The sequence below is a fragment of the Protopterus annectens genome, chromosome 16.part0 (genome assembly GCF_019279795.1).
Source record: "Protopterus annectens isolate FY-2018-M chromosome 16.part0, PAN1.0, whole genome shotgun sequence".
NCBI lineage: Eukaryota > Metazoa > Chordata > Ceratodontiformes > Protopteridae > Protopterus > Protopterus annectens.
The window spans coordinates 158,697,288-158,715,150 of NC_056750.1; the positions used below are offsets into that span (position 1 = coordinate 158,697,288).

The 17,863-nt window shown below is 43.7% G+C and overlaps 1 protein-coding gene across 1 annotated transcript in view; it reads right to left on the reverse strand.

Annotated features, from left to right (window-relative positions):
• Positions 1–17,863, reverse strand: part of LOC122790543 (CMRF35-like molecule 1) — a 331,413-nt gene that overhangs the window by 117,303 nt on the left and 196,247 nt on the right. The window lies entirely within an intron of this gene.

Genomic DNA, 17,863 nt, shown 5'->3' on the forward strand with positions numbered 1-17,863 from the left:
CCAGGATTCACACTCTTCTTTTCTTGATATACTGGAAAATATTGGGGTTCAACCAAGCACCCTAATAATGGGTGATTTCAAGTACCCACCATTAACTGAGAAAACTGCTCATGTACCAACTCCTTTGCTCAATGCTTTCTATAATTCATAAACTCCAATGCCCTGGATCAACTTATCCACACCCCCAGCAGAGGCAATAATATCCTAGACCTAGTCATTACCAACATGAGTGACCAGCGTTCCACACCTGAAGTCAACTCCTCGCTGGTCAGATCTGACCATAAGCTAATCACCATAGAGATCCACATCCTGCCCCCACCCCCATTAAGGAAACCACTATAAAAAATGTCTTCAAAGTCAACTTCATGCTTCTCAAAACAGAAGTGGCAAACTTCAAGACACCCATGCAGATAGACAATACAGTTACGATGGCCGAATCTTATACAAATGCACTCTATATGCACTTACACAAGTGCATGGATCATGCTATCCCTAGCAGATCCAAGATGCTATCCTCCAAAAAAAGGAAGCCAATCTGGTGGTCTCCTGCTATAAACAAACTTTACAATGGAAGGACGAAACTGTTGCAAAAGAGAGTAAAATCCCATGAGTGGAGGAGCTCCCTAGTCAGCCCCAGTAAGAAGCTGAGATCCCCCATAAAATCATCTAAAGCCACCTATGAAAACAAGATTGCCACTATCTCTAAGGATAACCACAAAGCATTCTATAGCTATGTCAAGAATCTCAGCGGCAACACCCAGATCTGCTGTGAGTTATAGCAGAATGGCACGAAAATTACGAAACCAACTGATATCGCCAACATCCTGACTGATAGGTTCCAGGCCAACTGTACCCTCCACCCCATAAAAGGCCCATATCCATACTGGAAGAATGCAATGCCCCTGCAATCACAGCTGAGCAGGTAAAAACTATGCTCTCCAAAGCCAAGAACACAGCATCCATGGGACCAGACAACATCCCAGGCTGCATTCTACATGAACTTCAGAACGAGCTAACCCCCCCCCCCCCCGCCTAAGCACCATGTTCAATCACAGCCTCATGTCAGGCTTTGTACCCACTGAATGGCACACAACAACAATTATACCACTTCACAAAGGGGGAGCCACCACTGACCCTGGGAACTATTGCACTATTAGCCTGATAAGCCTGGTTTGCAGGGCCATGGAACGTATCATCATGGAACTCAAAAACAGGGACATTGGTGACCTCCAAGCTCTGGAGCCCATCCAGTTCAGGTTTGTGAAGGGCAGATCATGCCTCCTGAACCTAAATGACTTCTTTGAAACAGTCACCAAAGCCGTAGATGAGGGTAAAGCAGTTCACACAGCCTAACTTGACCTCGACAAGGCTTTCAACACCATCCCCCATTCTGGAATCATAGATAAACTCATTAAACTGTGTATAAATCCATACATCACTAGATACGTTGCCAACTGGCTCACTGATAGAACCCACACTGTAAAAGTTGCAGACTCCAAATCTGACTTCAAACCTGTGACAAGTGGAGTACCACAGGGTTCAGTCTTGGGTCCTTTCCTGTTTGGTATCTACTTCTCTGAAGTACAGGCTAACACAGAAGCCCTCTGGCAGATGAAGTTTGCAGATGATTGCAAATTAGATGCCATAGATGAGTCCCCAAATGATGTGAACATCCTACGGAAGGGATTCACTGAGACTGATGCTTGGTGTCAGAGCCACAGCCTCAAGCTTAATGCCAAAAAGTGCATTGTCATCCCCCTTTGGTAAAAACACGGTATCCATGAACTACCACATAGGAAGCAGTCTACTTAAAGTCAAAGTTGTGTTAAGAGACCTTGGAACTCAGGTGGATAGCAGTCTATCCTTTGATAATCACATTGCCACAGTAGTCAAGAAATCCTTCTATGTGGCACACCTCATCATGTAAGGGTTCTCATCCTGTAAAAAATAGGTCATTATTCCCCTCTACTCAGCACTCATTAGACCCTTATTAAGTGCAACACCCCTTTTAGAATGTACCTCACAAGACGTCTGCAACAGTTGGAAAGTCCACCAAATTACTTCACAAAAAAGATTAAAGAACTAAAAACAGATGCCCTACGCTGACCATCTCAAAAAACTCCAGCTTTACTCCGTAGCATATTGCCTACCCTGAGATGATCTCTGCCTAACATACAAAGCTATGTCAAACCCAGAGCTGTTGGACATGCTACACCTAAAAAAAAATCCCAACTCCTCTGAGCTACATGCTCCAGGGACCTAAACCTTGTCACCACAATAAACAGAAAATGCTGGAGGGATAGATTCCTGTCCCAGAGACTTCCCATACTCTGGAACAATCTACCTATCTATGTCAAGCAGAGTTCCACATTAGCACTCTTAAAGAAAAATCTTGATGAGTGGATGGGAAATAGGAAATTCACCCCGGGGATCACTTCTGTGGCTCTGCTTGACAGAGGCACAGGAAAATAACCTTCTTGGGTGGAGAAAGGCCTGGGAACCTTGTTGGCTAGGCTATATATATATATATATATATATATATATATATATATATATGTATGTATAGGGCTACCTGATAAGACCAAAAAGTGAAAACACTGACAATGAGATCACCAACACCAGAAGACCTACAACGGAAATAATCGACTGTTCAAAATCCCGATGCTGAAAACACCGACATGTGAAACGAGCATGACTGTGTAAGTATGTGATAGTGATGGACTTTAGAGTTAGGGTGTGGGTAATGTAAGTGTGCGTTAGTGACGGACTTTAGGGTTAGCGTGCGGAAAAGGTAAGTGTGCAATAGTAACGGACTTTAGGATTAGGGTGCAGGTAAGGTAAATGTGCGATAGTGACAGGCTTTAGAGTTAGGGTGCGGGTAAGGTAAGTGTGCGATAGTGACGGACCTTAGGGTTAGGGTTTGGGTTAAGGTTAGTGTATAGATAGTTGTGTATGTAAGGTTTAGTGTAGGTTTGTAAGGTTTTTGGTGTGCTTGTGTTGTGTGTGTATTTTTCGGAAAAATAATTTGTTTTGTTTTGTTGGCTGTCGGGATTGTGCTTTGTTGGGAATGTGAACTTTCATGTTTTTGAACTTTTGGTTTTGTGGTGTCGGTGATCTCGTTGTCGGTGTTTTCGCTTGGTGTATATATATATATATATATATATATATATATATATATATATATATATATATATATATGTATATATATATATTGTGCAGATGGACACCAGATCCACACTTTGTACCTCTTTCTGCAAAAACACTGACCAAAGGCTGTCTAAATGGGGGTGGAGGGGCCCAAACTAGGGACCTCTTTCAATTATTGCCCTTATCCCTTCCTCCACAGCAGAACTGTTCTGCCTTGTAACAATATAATAAGGCCTGTGAAGTCTTGAACCCATGGCCCTGTAAACTACAATCAGTGCAATGTAACATTGCACCATCTCAGTGATAGAAAATAGTGATGACATTCCAAACATATGACTTAGTATAGTCATTCAACAGTAGGGAAAGGAGTCTGTGCAATCAGTCAGGTACTCTATATATACATGTATATATGTATGGAGATGCATATATTTGGAGAAATCTATGTATAATATATATAATGAATAAAGAGGACCAGTGGAGTGAATGCTCAACGGAACAACAAGCTCAAAGATAAATAGTTAAAAACAAACACTGCTGAGCAAAACAATGGAGGATTGCAGTCTCATTTAAATCACAAGTAGCTCCTAAATCCAATAGCCAATGATGTAAATAATCCAAGTGCAGGCGAGGGATGTAAAAAGCAGGTTTATTAATAAATGCGTGAATGGGCGTTCCTTCTTTGAAGGTTGTGCGTTAGTCCCGGCAAGCCAGCACGTAAAAATCTACTGCCAATCATTAGCAGACCAGTGTTCCGCTGTGGTGACCCCTAACCAGGAAAAGCCGAAAGACACAAACAAACAAACAATATACGCATATGTATACATGAATATACAGAAATATATGACAGCTACAAACACATGCAATCAGAGGGTCAGGCTGCTGCACACTAGACATCTACATCTGAAAATGCACTGACTGGATGTATTCCTTAAAATGGGGAACTATGACATCTGTGCTGTAACAGAGACCTTGTTAAAGGCAACAAGAAGCACCCCTCCACTACCAGCCTATTACCCATTCCACAACTCTTGGCTGCAGAACTGTGACTGAAGCTCCAAAGGTGGTGGTGTTTCCATATTCATTAAGGAGGCACACATCTCCAGAGTGTTAGACCAAATTAGGCATTACAGATCCTGCAGGCATAGCTAACAATGGGTAGGACAGTGGTTCAGGTTGTAGTTTGCTATAGGTCCCCAAACATGTCCCAACCCTCACACTATATGTCCCTAAACACCCTGGAGGATAATATTGTGCAACCTAACATTCACATACTAGTTGACTTCAACTACCCCACCATTAAGTGGGAAAGTTACTCATGTACCATTGCACATGCCCATCACATCGACCTAGTCCTTCCTAACATGGGTTACTGTTGCTCGAAACCATTATGCAGGGACATGCAAATATAGGTCTAATGAACAGGGTGAACATACTAAATTGTAGCCATGTAATGTTGAGTTTCCAAATTTAACTCCAAATTTGGTATATATGCACAGCTAATAAAAAACAAGCTACCAGTCTGACCGAACAATGGAGGAAACCACCAGCAATAGTTTAATATCACTTTTGTTTCAAAAGACTTCTTTAGAATGAAATAAAATGCACACAGCAGCATCCCCTTATATATCAAATCAAAATAATTACCTAATAAAACAATCACTTACTTAAAGTGCACTAGCAAAAGGAATGCAGTCATTTAAAGGCACACATCTAATAACATAACATAGACAGTTCATTTTAAAATCTTCAGTCTTCTATTCTTCAGAAAACATTTAATATTCACTGAGTCATTAATACCAGTTTTTTGTCAGCCCCTAACCTGAGCTGCCACACAGTTTATCTTTGTTCCAGTTGGTCCTTATAAGATTCCCCCTTATATTTCTAACTACATGTTCCAAAACAGCAAACAGAAACTTTTTAAAACCACTACATGTAATGTTGTTGTTGTTTGTCTTTTTGGCTTTTCCCAGTTAGGGGTCGCCACAGTGGAACTCCGTTCTGCTAATGATTGGCAGTTGATTTTTATGGTGCCGAGTTGCCAGCCTGACACCCAACCTTCAGCGAAGGCACACCCATTCACGCATGTCTTTCAGAGGCCACTCAACCGTGGGGAGGACATGCAGATTCCCCATAGAAGTCACTCCAGCCGAGAATCGAACAGGAGAACCTCTTGCTGTGAGACAACAACTCTACCGCTGTACCACCGTGGCTGTAAAACCACTACATGTAATGGAATATTTAAATAGAGCATTGTTGATGTTCTTAGTTCTAATCCAATAATAGTGCTCTTTAATTCTTTTACTAAGTGGTCGGTGTGGACATACCTACATAAAATTCATTGCACACAGAACAAACAGCAAGATAGACTATGCCACTAGTATTGCAATTGTATACACCATCAATGGAAAGTGTCCTGTTCAAACAGGATAAATCAGTATAGGGTCCCTCTAAAATAAAATGACATGAAGAACAAAAAACACATTTATACATCCCCTTACAGCGTCTGCTGTTGTCAGGGCTACTTTTATATATGGAGTCAAATTGCAAACATTTTTTAAACAGTTTTTTATATACAAAATTAGGTCTTTCACCTACAACTTGTATTAATTCACTATTTCCACATAATATATTCCAGTTTCTAGTAATAATGGACCTGATGTTAAATGCATCAAGAGACATATCCAAAATACAAGAAGTACCAAAAGTATTTGTGTTAGTGTTGTTAGAACTTGAATTGTTAATACCTGTGACTCCATGTGGCTTATTTGTAATAGTAGTAAAACCATTTTTCAGAATCGGTGGAAAATCATTTGCCCTTCTTGTTCTGATTTCATCAGCTAGTTTGCCAAGTAAATCTGAGGGGTAACCTCTAAAAAAAACATATTCTGTATAAAGCTGACTTTCAACATCAGCTTCTTCAGAAATCATTTGTGAAGCACGAATAAACTGACCCTTCGGTATATTATTTCTCATAAAAAAACAGATGGTTGCTCAAATAATGCAAATAACTGTTAACAAAAGTCTCCTTCCTGTGTATTCTACTTGTGAAACAATTATTAGAAGTATCCCAAGTCAGGGTAACATCCATTGTTAACATTTATGGGCAATGGGAAGTGCAGTGTGTGTGAATGGGCCATACATCATTCCTCTGGAAACACACACACACACACACACACACACACACACACACACACACACACACACACACACACACACACACACACACACACACACACACACACACACACACACACAAAACTTTACATTTGACAGGACTGAATATACAAATGCTACTTGAATACTGATTTGTACTGTCGTTGAGTGTGTGAATCCATTCTAGGTAGGGTTGTACTCCAGTCCAGGGTTTGGCGTTCTACACCTACAGCTAGCAACCTGTTTCTGTAGGACATCTTTAGATAGGTTGACAATATGGAGTAAAATGGGTGACGGATAGGGGGATACTGTAACTATTGCTGTCTGTGCTGCTTGTGTTACATGGCTGGTGTTAGCAGAGATATTCAAACATATGTACAGTTTTAAACTGTGATGCATTATGTCATCAACTACTAAAAGATATAATTATTTGCTCACAGTTATTGACTGGGAAATACAAGATGAATGAAGCTGAGTCCAGTATTGTGGTCCACAGCTTACACATTCTTGCACACTCCTGCTATTCTGGAGGGGCAGCAACAAACACTTCCTAATGGGTCTGTGTAAATGGCCCAGCATCTTGGTACTATGGTGGTTGAGGATCCCCTTCTTGTACATATATCGACTTAACAGAATGGCCGTATCCTGCTGTGGCCATACCTCTCAGCTGTACAGATTCGCCCAGGTTACCCAGAAGCAGGGTTCATATATTTGGCCAGTTTCCCTTCATATTGTGGTTTATGAGCAGGTTTGTAGCCACCCATTACTGAGTTTGCAGGTAGGGGTAGTATGGGCACACATTAGAGTTTCAGACTTCACACACTCCATGACGTCCATGCTTCTGCACCCCCCCCCCACGCTGCTATTCTATCCTTTTCCTAACATTATGTGAGTAATATCTGAGAAGTATCCCTATAGTTGGCCCTTCATCCCAGTGTTATTTATGGATTGGTCCACAGTTCATGCAGTAGGACATGGTGGGGGGCATGCTACAGGGATTTATCAACATGGCCTTGCATTTGTGTTCTGTTGACTGTGTTAGGTTGCTAGTTGGGACCCCATGAGATACCATACATTGGTAGTATGGGTGAGGCACAGGCCTTTGTCAGAGGACATTAGGTCATTTGGTAGTGATCCAGCACATCTATAGCAGGCCAGTGCATTCTGTGGGTGTATATCAGAAGACCGAATAAAAATAACAGTGAACGGCAAAACATTGAAAAGACTGGACCTCGAAGTACTGTTTGTGAGATTGCAGTATAATGAAGACTGGAATATTTGCCCTTTCCTCACTATACTGCAATCTCAGAGTCAGTATATATATATATATATATATATATATATATATATATATATATATATATATATATATATATATATATATATATATATATATATATATATATATATATATATATGTATAGATAAACAGCAAGTTTGAGGACCGGTCTTTTCAATGTTTTGCCATTCGCTGTTATTTCCATTCGGTCTTCTGATATAGACCCCATTCTGTCACACCTACATTCCCAGGCTATGAGCCAGTGGATTCCCCTGGGGTGACATGGTAAGTGTGAAAGGTGTTAATGGCAATAGTTCCTGTCCATATTGATCCATTGGTCTGGATGCAGGCAGGGTGCTGCTTCCAGCTAGGGACACATCTATATAGGGCACCTCTTCAGCATGCTGCATTCTGTGGGTATTCCCATACAGAAGTGGGGTCATACTGTACTCATTCCCAACAGCAAGGATATGACCTGTGATAAACCTGTGGCTGATGGTGAGATGAGATGAGTGCATGTGTGATATGGAAGCTACTTGCAGCTGACTCACAGATATACCTGGGACATTCCCCTTATGCTGCCTTGTGTGGGGACATAGGCAGTCTCTCATTACTTCATAACTGTGCCTTTTGTGCTTTGCCAGTGATTGGCCAGACTACATCAGTATTCCATACTACATGGACAACTAATGTACTGCTGACCTGTCTGTACAATTCCAAAGTTGTGTGCAGTTGACAGTTACATTTTATGCACTCTGTCTAGGGTACTTCCACCTTTGTACTGTGTGTATGTATGGGCCCAAATTCATGGCATGTCCATCTTTCAGATGGTGACAGATATTTACATCTGGACAGTGATTATGGATGACTACTGACATGGGTATTGCTGAGAAGCATTGTGGTTGGCACTGCAGTTGTCAAAACATGGCCCTGTTAACCACAGTACTGTCCATAGGCCACTGAGACACAACCCTCCATGTCTACATGCTGACCACTTCCTGCATATTGTACACATGCAACAATCTATCCTGTTGATTGGGCCAGCTTGGGTAATTTGCGTTCCATTGATATTACTCCTCACACTTACATGTTGCTGCATTTTTACATAGGATTGTGGGGGAGGGGCACACCTGATGACTTTAAACATTTGCTATGACTGTACTGGTATTTCAGGTACTCTGTTGGCTTCCATTTCATATTGTATTGTGACCTATCATGCAGACTGGAGGCATATCAGTAGAGTACAGATCTTAGGTTTTATTGACCTACATTTCAATTTCAAACTTCTTACCGTTCAGAACTAACATACAACTGCCAGACCTGTAGTAGTCTATCTGTGCAGGTCTGGAGGGGGGCTGTTCACCATTGCCATCAATTGGAGGCCTTAGCCCAGCCTTTATTTATGGTCATCTACACCTGTCCTGCTGGCTGAGGCTGGTGGTGGGTATGTGTGCCTCACTGACATGCATGTGTGTGTCCTATGGACACACATTTGGGCCATCACGTGTACTGCAGTGGATTTGTCACCTTGTCTAGTACTGCCTAGTATGTTGACACCAGTATTTTCTTATGGATTTCCTGCTGCCCATATAGGTCTCCACTATCTGCTGCCATCCCATTCAGCCACCCAATTTCCTTGCATGCCCACGTCCATACTATAGATACAATTATCAGAACATACTACTCCATTCTGTAATTGATAGGAAGAGTGACTTACCTTGTGGCTGTGTCAGTACTGAGGATGGTGCTGAAGGGCTGACTATGTCAAATGCACATAGTACACTCCCAATACATGGTAAAGCACAGGTAGTGTCATATTTTCATCCCTTTTACTGTATGTGCAAGTCAGAGAGAGATGCCATTCCCCGAGTCCCTACTGTGTCAGTGTATGTGCTATGCATTGCCTCTTTGCCAAGACCTGGGCATACTGGGCATGCCTCCTTCTGCCTATATGGGCAGGCTCAAGTAGTTCCTCCTCCAAGTCACTCTGTGCCTGTGATGGCCTTGGCAATGGTGGGGGAGTGTGTGGCCCTGCCCCATGCTGTTCCTGCTGCAGCTGTTTCTGCAGGAACATATTGTGTAGCATGGCACATACTATGAACATTTGTGTACATGTAGCTGGAGAGTACAGCAAGGCTCCACTGGATATGTCCAGGCAGCAGAACTGTAACTTGAGCATCCCAAACACATGCTCTATTATGATTCTGGTTTGTGCGTGTGCCCCATTATGGAGTTCTTGTTCAGGTGTGTGTGCATTTCTGATGGGTGTCATCAGCCATGGCTCCAGTGTGTAGCCAGCATCCCTCACTAGGTGGCCATATGGGATGTCCCCACTGGCAAATGACTGGTACAGCTGTGTCATATGCCAGATGTGGGAGTCGTGATAACTTCCAGGGCTGCCAACACACACATTCAAGATAATGCCCTGGGCATCACACATGAACTGGCAGTTGATGGAGGGGTAGCCCTTGGGGTTTATGTAGACCCTACCCAGCTCACTGGGTGGTGCTTTGATGTGTATGTGCATGCAGTCTATAGCACCCACTACCTCAGGGTTCTCTGCTATTTGGTGGAAGAGATGCATATTGCTGGTCAATGCCTTACGGGTGTTGAGAAAATATATGTGCTCACCTTCATGTGCTGACGTGGTATTCAGGAACTGGTGAAGTACCCTGGATGCTGATGCCTGTGAGATCCCCATGATATCCCCAGCTGCCATTTGGAAGGTGCCTGTGGCAAGTATTCTTAAGCCTACACATACCTTGGTATCCACTTGGATGGGTTCCCCTCTTTTAGTTCTGTGTGTGAGATGGGGCCAACACAGCTCAACAATTTGCTGTAGAATGTCCATGTCCACCCTATAGTGCTCCACCATCTCCAACTCATGTAGCCCCTGGTAGGTTACCTTGGGTCTGTACACTCTTCTCCTCTTCCTCACTGTGGGATGGTCATCAGCATTCACATCCTCACCACCCTCAGCCTCTTGCACATACTGATGTATGCAGTGACAGCATCCCCTAACATTTTGTTAATTTTGTCAGGTAAAATTTCCCCATCAGTGTACACCAGTGGTGTAGAATTTTTGGGAAAAAACAGATTGAAAGGTGTTTGCATAGTTTATAGTAGTGTGCTGGGCTGCTACCTGTGTAATTGGCTGATTCTGATACATTTCACCTGCCAGCTATGCTAGTTCTCCTTGATTGTCTTCCTACTGCTGTTTTCCCTTCCCATTGCCTTCCCATTTAGGCCCTGAGGCATACCGAGCATACCCAGTGCTCAGATGTGAACAGAGCTGCTATTTCCTGTTGTTTTTTTTGTTTGTTTAAAACCAAGTGTGCAGTGTGCACACCCATTTAAGCAGGGATAACAGTGCTCAACAATGTGAGACATCCTTTGTTAGCTGTGCTTAGCTAAGAGCAAACACGGGTCACAGGGCTCCAATATGTTTACACCAAGCATGACACACCCCCTACTTAAGTCATCCTCTTGTCCTGCCTACATGGTTCCCTATTCCTGTACCCGTATTGTTAGGTGCCGGCTGCCAGTTGGGAGAAATCTGTGATTCAGTATAAGTCCCCTCATTTGCATACCCCAGCATGTAGGTCCATAGTTACAACTCTCAAGCACACCCTTTCCCCTTGACAACTGGTGCTCCCTTGTCTTGTTTACATTCTGCCTGCCACTGACTATAATGCCAAAATGCAGATTTCTCTTATAATGCAGTTTTTCCCTTTTTTTTTTTCGGTACCCCCGTGCTTGTGAGCCACTGCCCTCAGCTTAAACGGCTGAGATCGGCCAAAAAAAAAAAGTTTTATTTTTAAAAAAATTAAGCAGATTTTAATGACAATGACCTTACATTTGGCCATTGGCTTGTCTGTTCAACATAATACTTGCTTTTCACGAGCTGTCATGCCTCCATTTTGTCAGATGCAAAAATGTATTTGGCTACTAGCTGAATGCATTTTTGCACTGACACTGTTCCTTTACGGAATCCGTTCAGTTTGCTGAATTGCAAAATCACCTCATTTGCATGGTTTTCCCCAGCAAATGAAGTGATTTGCATAGTAAACAGAATTCCATGCAGGAACAGTATAGGGCCACTCATGCACACAAAAATGGCCCTATCCTGGATCACACAGCGGCCATATTGCATGCAGGAGCGGCTATACTGTTCCTGCATGGGAATCGGCCATTCATGAATCCGGCCCAATTTTAAGTGAAATCTGTATTTTGCCATTATAGTGTATGGCATGCAGAATCAAAACAATAACAGGTAACACTGGTTGCTAAGGGGAAAGGCTCTGGGGTGTAACAAGGGACTAAGGCAGTGGGATATGCAAATGAGCAAAATTTACTGAATCACAAAATGGGAGACCATTCTCTGGCTGCACCTAACCATGTAGGAGCTATAAGGCAGTGGTGTAAGCAGGAGAAGCAGCTAACATGAAAAGGGGGGGTGTCTTGCTTGGTGTAAGCATATTAGAGATTGACGGCTCCAATTGGAGCTTAGCTAAGCACAGCTAAGCAAGGGTGTGTGTCTGAGGCTCTGTTTATTTATTCCATGAAATGAAGAGTGTGTTCTCATCCAGAGGTGTGCCAGTTCTGCCTAAAACTGTTTACTTTAGCTAAATGGGTTTGTGCAGCACACACCGGGTCTTAAACAGAACAAAAAAAGGAAAAAAACAGGAAATAGCAGAACTGTCTTCATTTGGGCAGTGGGTTTGCACAGCGTGCCTCAGGGCTTAAAAAGGGTGGAAATGGGAAGGGAAAAAAAGAAAAAAAAAAGGGAAATAGCAGAATAAAAGCAATCAAGTACAAATAACATAGCTGGCAGGTGGAATGTATGAAAGTCAGCCAATCATAGAGGCATCATCAGCAGCACAACAGTGTAAACTGTGCAAACACTTTTCAGTCTGTTTTTTCCCACAAACTCTGCACCATTGTGGAACACAGTCAGGGGAAATTTAACCAACACAATGTTAGGGGCTTCTGTCACTTTGATACATCAGTATGTGCTAGAGGCTGAGGGTGGTGAGTAGGATAATGCTGACAACCATCCCAGACTGAGGAGGAGGAGAAGAGTGTTCAGACCTAAGGTAACCTACCAGGGGCTACATGATCTGGAGATACTACAGCGCAACAGGGTGGACAGGGACATACTTCAGCAACTCATCGAGCTGTGCCAGCCTCACCTCAGACCCAGAGCCAACAGAGGGGATTCCATCCCTGTGGATACCAAGGTATGTACAGCCTTAAGAATACTATCTACAGGTACTTTCCAAAGACCTACTGGGGACATCAGGTCTATATTATATTCTCAAAAGCCAACAATGTCGAATATGACATTGTCGGCATGAGAATATTGAATGCTCAGACTCTCAAGTGTATAAAAATGCAAAAAGAAAAAAGAAAAAAGGACGCTAACAGGATTAAGCAGGGGGGCTGTGCCCCCATGCACCCCCCTCGCCCCCACTACTTAAATATACCAACTCTGAGACCGCACTACATTGCAGTAAATGGAAATCTCCCCTTATGGAGATTTCTGTTTACATGCTTGAGATTCTGAGCGTTCGATATTCTTGAGCTGACAATGTCAGATTCGACATTGTCGGCTTTCGAGAATATAATATAGACCCAGGACATCATGGGGGTCTCACAGTAATCTGCATCCAGGATACTCCACTAGTTCCTAGATAGCATGCTACTACATGCAGGTAAAAACATCTATTTCCCCAGCACCCATGAGGGGAGGACCAGCAATACGTGCTTCTTCCACCATGTAGCAGACTACGCAGAGGTACTGGGTGCCATAGACTGCACACACATCCACATCAAAGCACCACCCGGTGACCAGGGTAGGGTCTGCCTAAACTGCAAGGGCTTCCAGTCCATCAACTGCCAGGTCATGTGCAAGGCCCAGGGCATTATCATGAACGTGTGTGCTGGCAGCCCTGTAAGCTATCACGACTCCCAGATCTGGCATTCCTCAAAGCTGTATCAGGGATTTGCCAGGGGGGACATCCCCTATGGCCATCTGGTGGAGGATGCGGGTTATGCACTGAAGTCATGGATGATGACACCCATCAGAAATGCACACACACACACACACACACACACACACACACACACACACACACACACACACACACACACGCACGCACGCACGCACACACACACACACACACACACACACACACACACACACACACTCAAGAATGGCATAATGAGGCACACGCACAAACCAGGAACATTATAGAGTGTTTGTTTGGCATGCTCAAGTCACGGTTCTGCTGCCTTGACATATCTGGTGTAGCCTTGCAGTACTTTCCAGCCACATGTGTATACATGTTCATAGTATGTGCCATGCTACACAATTTGATACTGTGGAAACAACTGCAGCAGGAACAGCACTGGGAAGGGCCACACAGCCCCCCACCATTACCAGAGAATTGGAGGAGGAACCCCCTGAGCTAGCCCCTGTAGGCAGACAGAGGCATGCCCAGTATGCCCTGGCCTTGGCAAAGAGACAATGTGTAGCACACATACTGACACTGTAGGAACCCAGGTACTGACACCTCTCTCTCCAACTCGCACACACAGTAAAATGGATGACATATATATCACACTACCTGTAACTTACCATGTATAGGCAGTGTACTACATGCATCCAACACAGGCAGCCCTCAGGCACCATCCTCACAACTGCCACAGTCACAAGGTAAGTCAGTCTTCTTAACAATAAATGAGTGGATTGGTATGTTCTGGTAGCATATCTATGGAAGTGCTACATGCATGAAAAGGAATGGGGTGGCCTACTCTGATAGCAGCAGACAACTGACAGCTATGTGGGACACCAGGAAATGTTTGCCCAATACTGGCTTCCCCACACTATGCAGTAGTACCCAAGGTGCCGAATCCCACTGCAGTATATGTGGGGGGCCAACTAACTGGCGGGACATAGGTCACAGGCATGGATGCCAGTGTGGGCATCCCATACTCACCCCTCAGCCTCACCCAGCAAGTCAGCTGTAGAAAACCATAAAGAAATGTCTGGCAAAAGCCCACAAATGGTGACAATGATGAAATACCCCCCTTACAGACTTACATAGTGATAGCATAGCAGGTCTTGCAGTTGCAGTAAGGCTCTGAAGAGTAAGAAGTCTGAAACACAAATGTATGCCATTACACTCTGACCTGTGGTCCTTACTGATGTTCCTCTAGTCTCCAAGACAGGGCACAATACTATGCTAAATGAACCAAAATGTAAAGCAAATATCAGCACAGTCTGTGCAAATGTGTACAACTGACATGTGTGCCCCCCCACATCCATATTGCCATAGAAATGCAGTAACATGTATTTTTGCAGAGAAATAGCAGCAGAGTACACATTGCCAGGGCTGTCCCAATCAACATGATAACTTGTTGCATGTCCACAATATGCAGGGGTCAATGACCTATGTATATGTGTGGTTAATACTGTCATGATGTGGCCAGCACATACTCCCGGCTGTTGTGTTGTAGTGGCCTAGGTACAGTGCTGTCTTTGACAGAGCCATGTTCCAAGAACTGCAGTGTCAAGTATTCTGCATGTCAGCTACACTTATGGTAGGAGTTGTACAAACTGTACAGATGTCAATAGCTGTTAATGCAGAAAAGCTGTACAGGCATGGGCAGGGACACACACATATGGACAGTACACAGTTTGGAGTACCCTACACAATGCCTACCATACATCTCAACTGTACAGACCTATTGCAGAATGTCCAGAGGTTTGCATCATAATTGTGGTGTGTATAACATGAAATAGTGGTTGTCTGTCAATTCACTGGCAAATCACATAAGACTAAGGTCAGAAAATAATGACAGATTGTAGTGCCAGACTTCATACCCTATAGAAACATGCAAGCTAATGCAAAACCTGTTATTGAATCACCTTTCTAGGGCGTATGTAGATGTCAGTCTGTGATGGTATGACAGCTAGGCCCACATGTGGCCTCATAATAAAATATAGCAACACAAACCGTCTAAGGACAACAGCAAATGGAGTCATGCAATGATGGACAATCTGCTAAATAGGTACACTCAGAGATGTGAAGTCCATAACCCTATATGTGATGTAACGGCATGTACCCCACCCATATCAAAATTATAAACACATAGCAGCCACTGTGGCCAAAGCCTGTGACTGGACTACGGAAGGACAAAGAGACACACATAATGGGTGGGGAACCACTAGCCAGACAAATGAAGAATGTGCACACCAGAACAGATTGCGCAGTAACATAGGTGCCACGCAGTTTAAGGAGCCAATAAACATCACCTGAAAATACACAGCACACACCCATGTAAGTGGAGGTGCACAACAAAACAAAACCCAAACAATGGATACCGCAGAGGAAAAATTACATGAGAACTCCACAAATCTACACACCACAGGCCATGTAGACTCCACACACCAGGGTCTTGCAAACAAGGCCTCACCCCAAACCCCAAACACCTACCCTACACAGATAGGCTAACAGCACTGTCCCTCTTACCCTGTTCCATACAGACTCTGCTGTGGTGACCCATGTCTGGCATACAAAGCAATCCAGACACAGCCTTGATGTGACTGTTGCACATCTGGAACTCAAGGCCCACTCCATCGACCTGTAGGTTCAGCATCTGCCTAGGATGACATGGTCAACCGACCACGATGCTTTGCCGGAGATGGCCTGCACCTGTCACCCCAGGGATTCTGGATACTGGCTAAGGTTCTTGCTGCCCCTATAGTGCTATTTTTAGGCAAGGTTCAAATGACAAATTCACCACTGTAACAGGAAAAGGCAAGCAAAAACTGAGGGTGATGCTACTCAATGCTAGAAGTCTAAATCTCAAAATGCACTCACTCGAGGCACTTCTTAAAATAGAGAACAATGATATCTGTGCAGTGTCTGAGACCCGGTTCAAGGCTCCAGAGAGTACCCCTGCACTACCAGGCTATAACTCATACCACACTTTTCGGCCATGTAACCTGGACTGGAACACCAAAGGTGGAGGTGTGTCCATATTCATTAAGGATATCCACACCTACAGGCTAGTTGCTCAGCATAATGCAGCCTAGGTTATCCAAGTGCAACTAACTCTGGGCAAAACTGCAATCCAAATTGTAGCTTGCTACAGATCACCCACCATGCCCCAGGATTCCCACTCCTCTTTTCTTGATGTACTGGAAAATATTAGGGTTCAATCAAACACCCTAATAATGGGCGATTTCAACTACCCCACCATTAACTGGGAAAACTACTCATGTACCAACTCCTTCACTCAACGCTTTCTGGAATTCATAAACTCCAATACCCTGGATCAACTTATCCACAATCCCACCAGGGGCAACAATATCCTAGATCTAGTCATTACCAACATGAGTGACCGGTGTTCCACACCGGAAGTCAACGCCTCATTGGTCCAATCTGAACATAAGCTAATTACCCTAGATATGCACATCCTGCCCCCACCCCCCATTAAGGAAACCATGGTAAAAAAATTCTCCAAAGCCAACTTCATGCTTCTTAAGACAGAAGTGATGAACTTCATGACACCCATGCAGATGGACAATATAGTTATGACTACTGAATCCTACACAATTGCACTTTATAAGCACTTATACGAGTGCATGGATTGTGCTATCCCAAACAGAACCAAGACGCTATCCTCCAAAAAAAAGGAAGCCAATCTGGTGGTCCCCTACCATAAACAAACTGTACAACAGAAGGAAGAAACTGTTGCAAAAGAGAGTAAAATCCCACGAATGGAGGAGCTCCCTGGTCAGCCTCAGTAAGAAGCTGTGATCCCTGATAAAATCCTCCAAAGCTAGTTATGAAAACAAAATCACCACTGATTCTAGAGACAACCACAAAGCATTCTATAGCTATGTCAAGAATCTCAATGGCAACACTCAATCTGCTCTGAGTTGCAGCACAATGGCACTAAATATACAGACCCAACTGATATTGCCAACATCCTGGCAGATAGGTTCAGTGCTAACTTTACCCCCCTCTCACCCCCTAAAGAGCTCATCTCTATCCCGGAAGAATGCAAAGTTCCAGTAATCATGGCTGCACAGGTAAAAACCACACCCTACAAAGCCAAGAACACAGCATCCATGGGACCAGACAACATCCCAGGCTGCATTCTACATGAACTACAGAACAAACTGGCACCCCTCCTAAGTACCATGTTCAATCATTGCCTCACCTCAGGCTTTGAGCCTGCTGAATGGCGCACAGCAATGGTTATCCCACT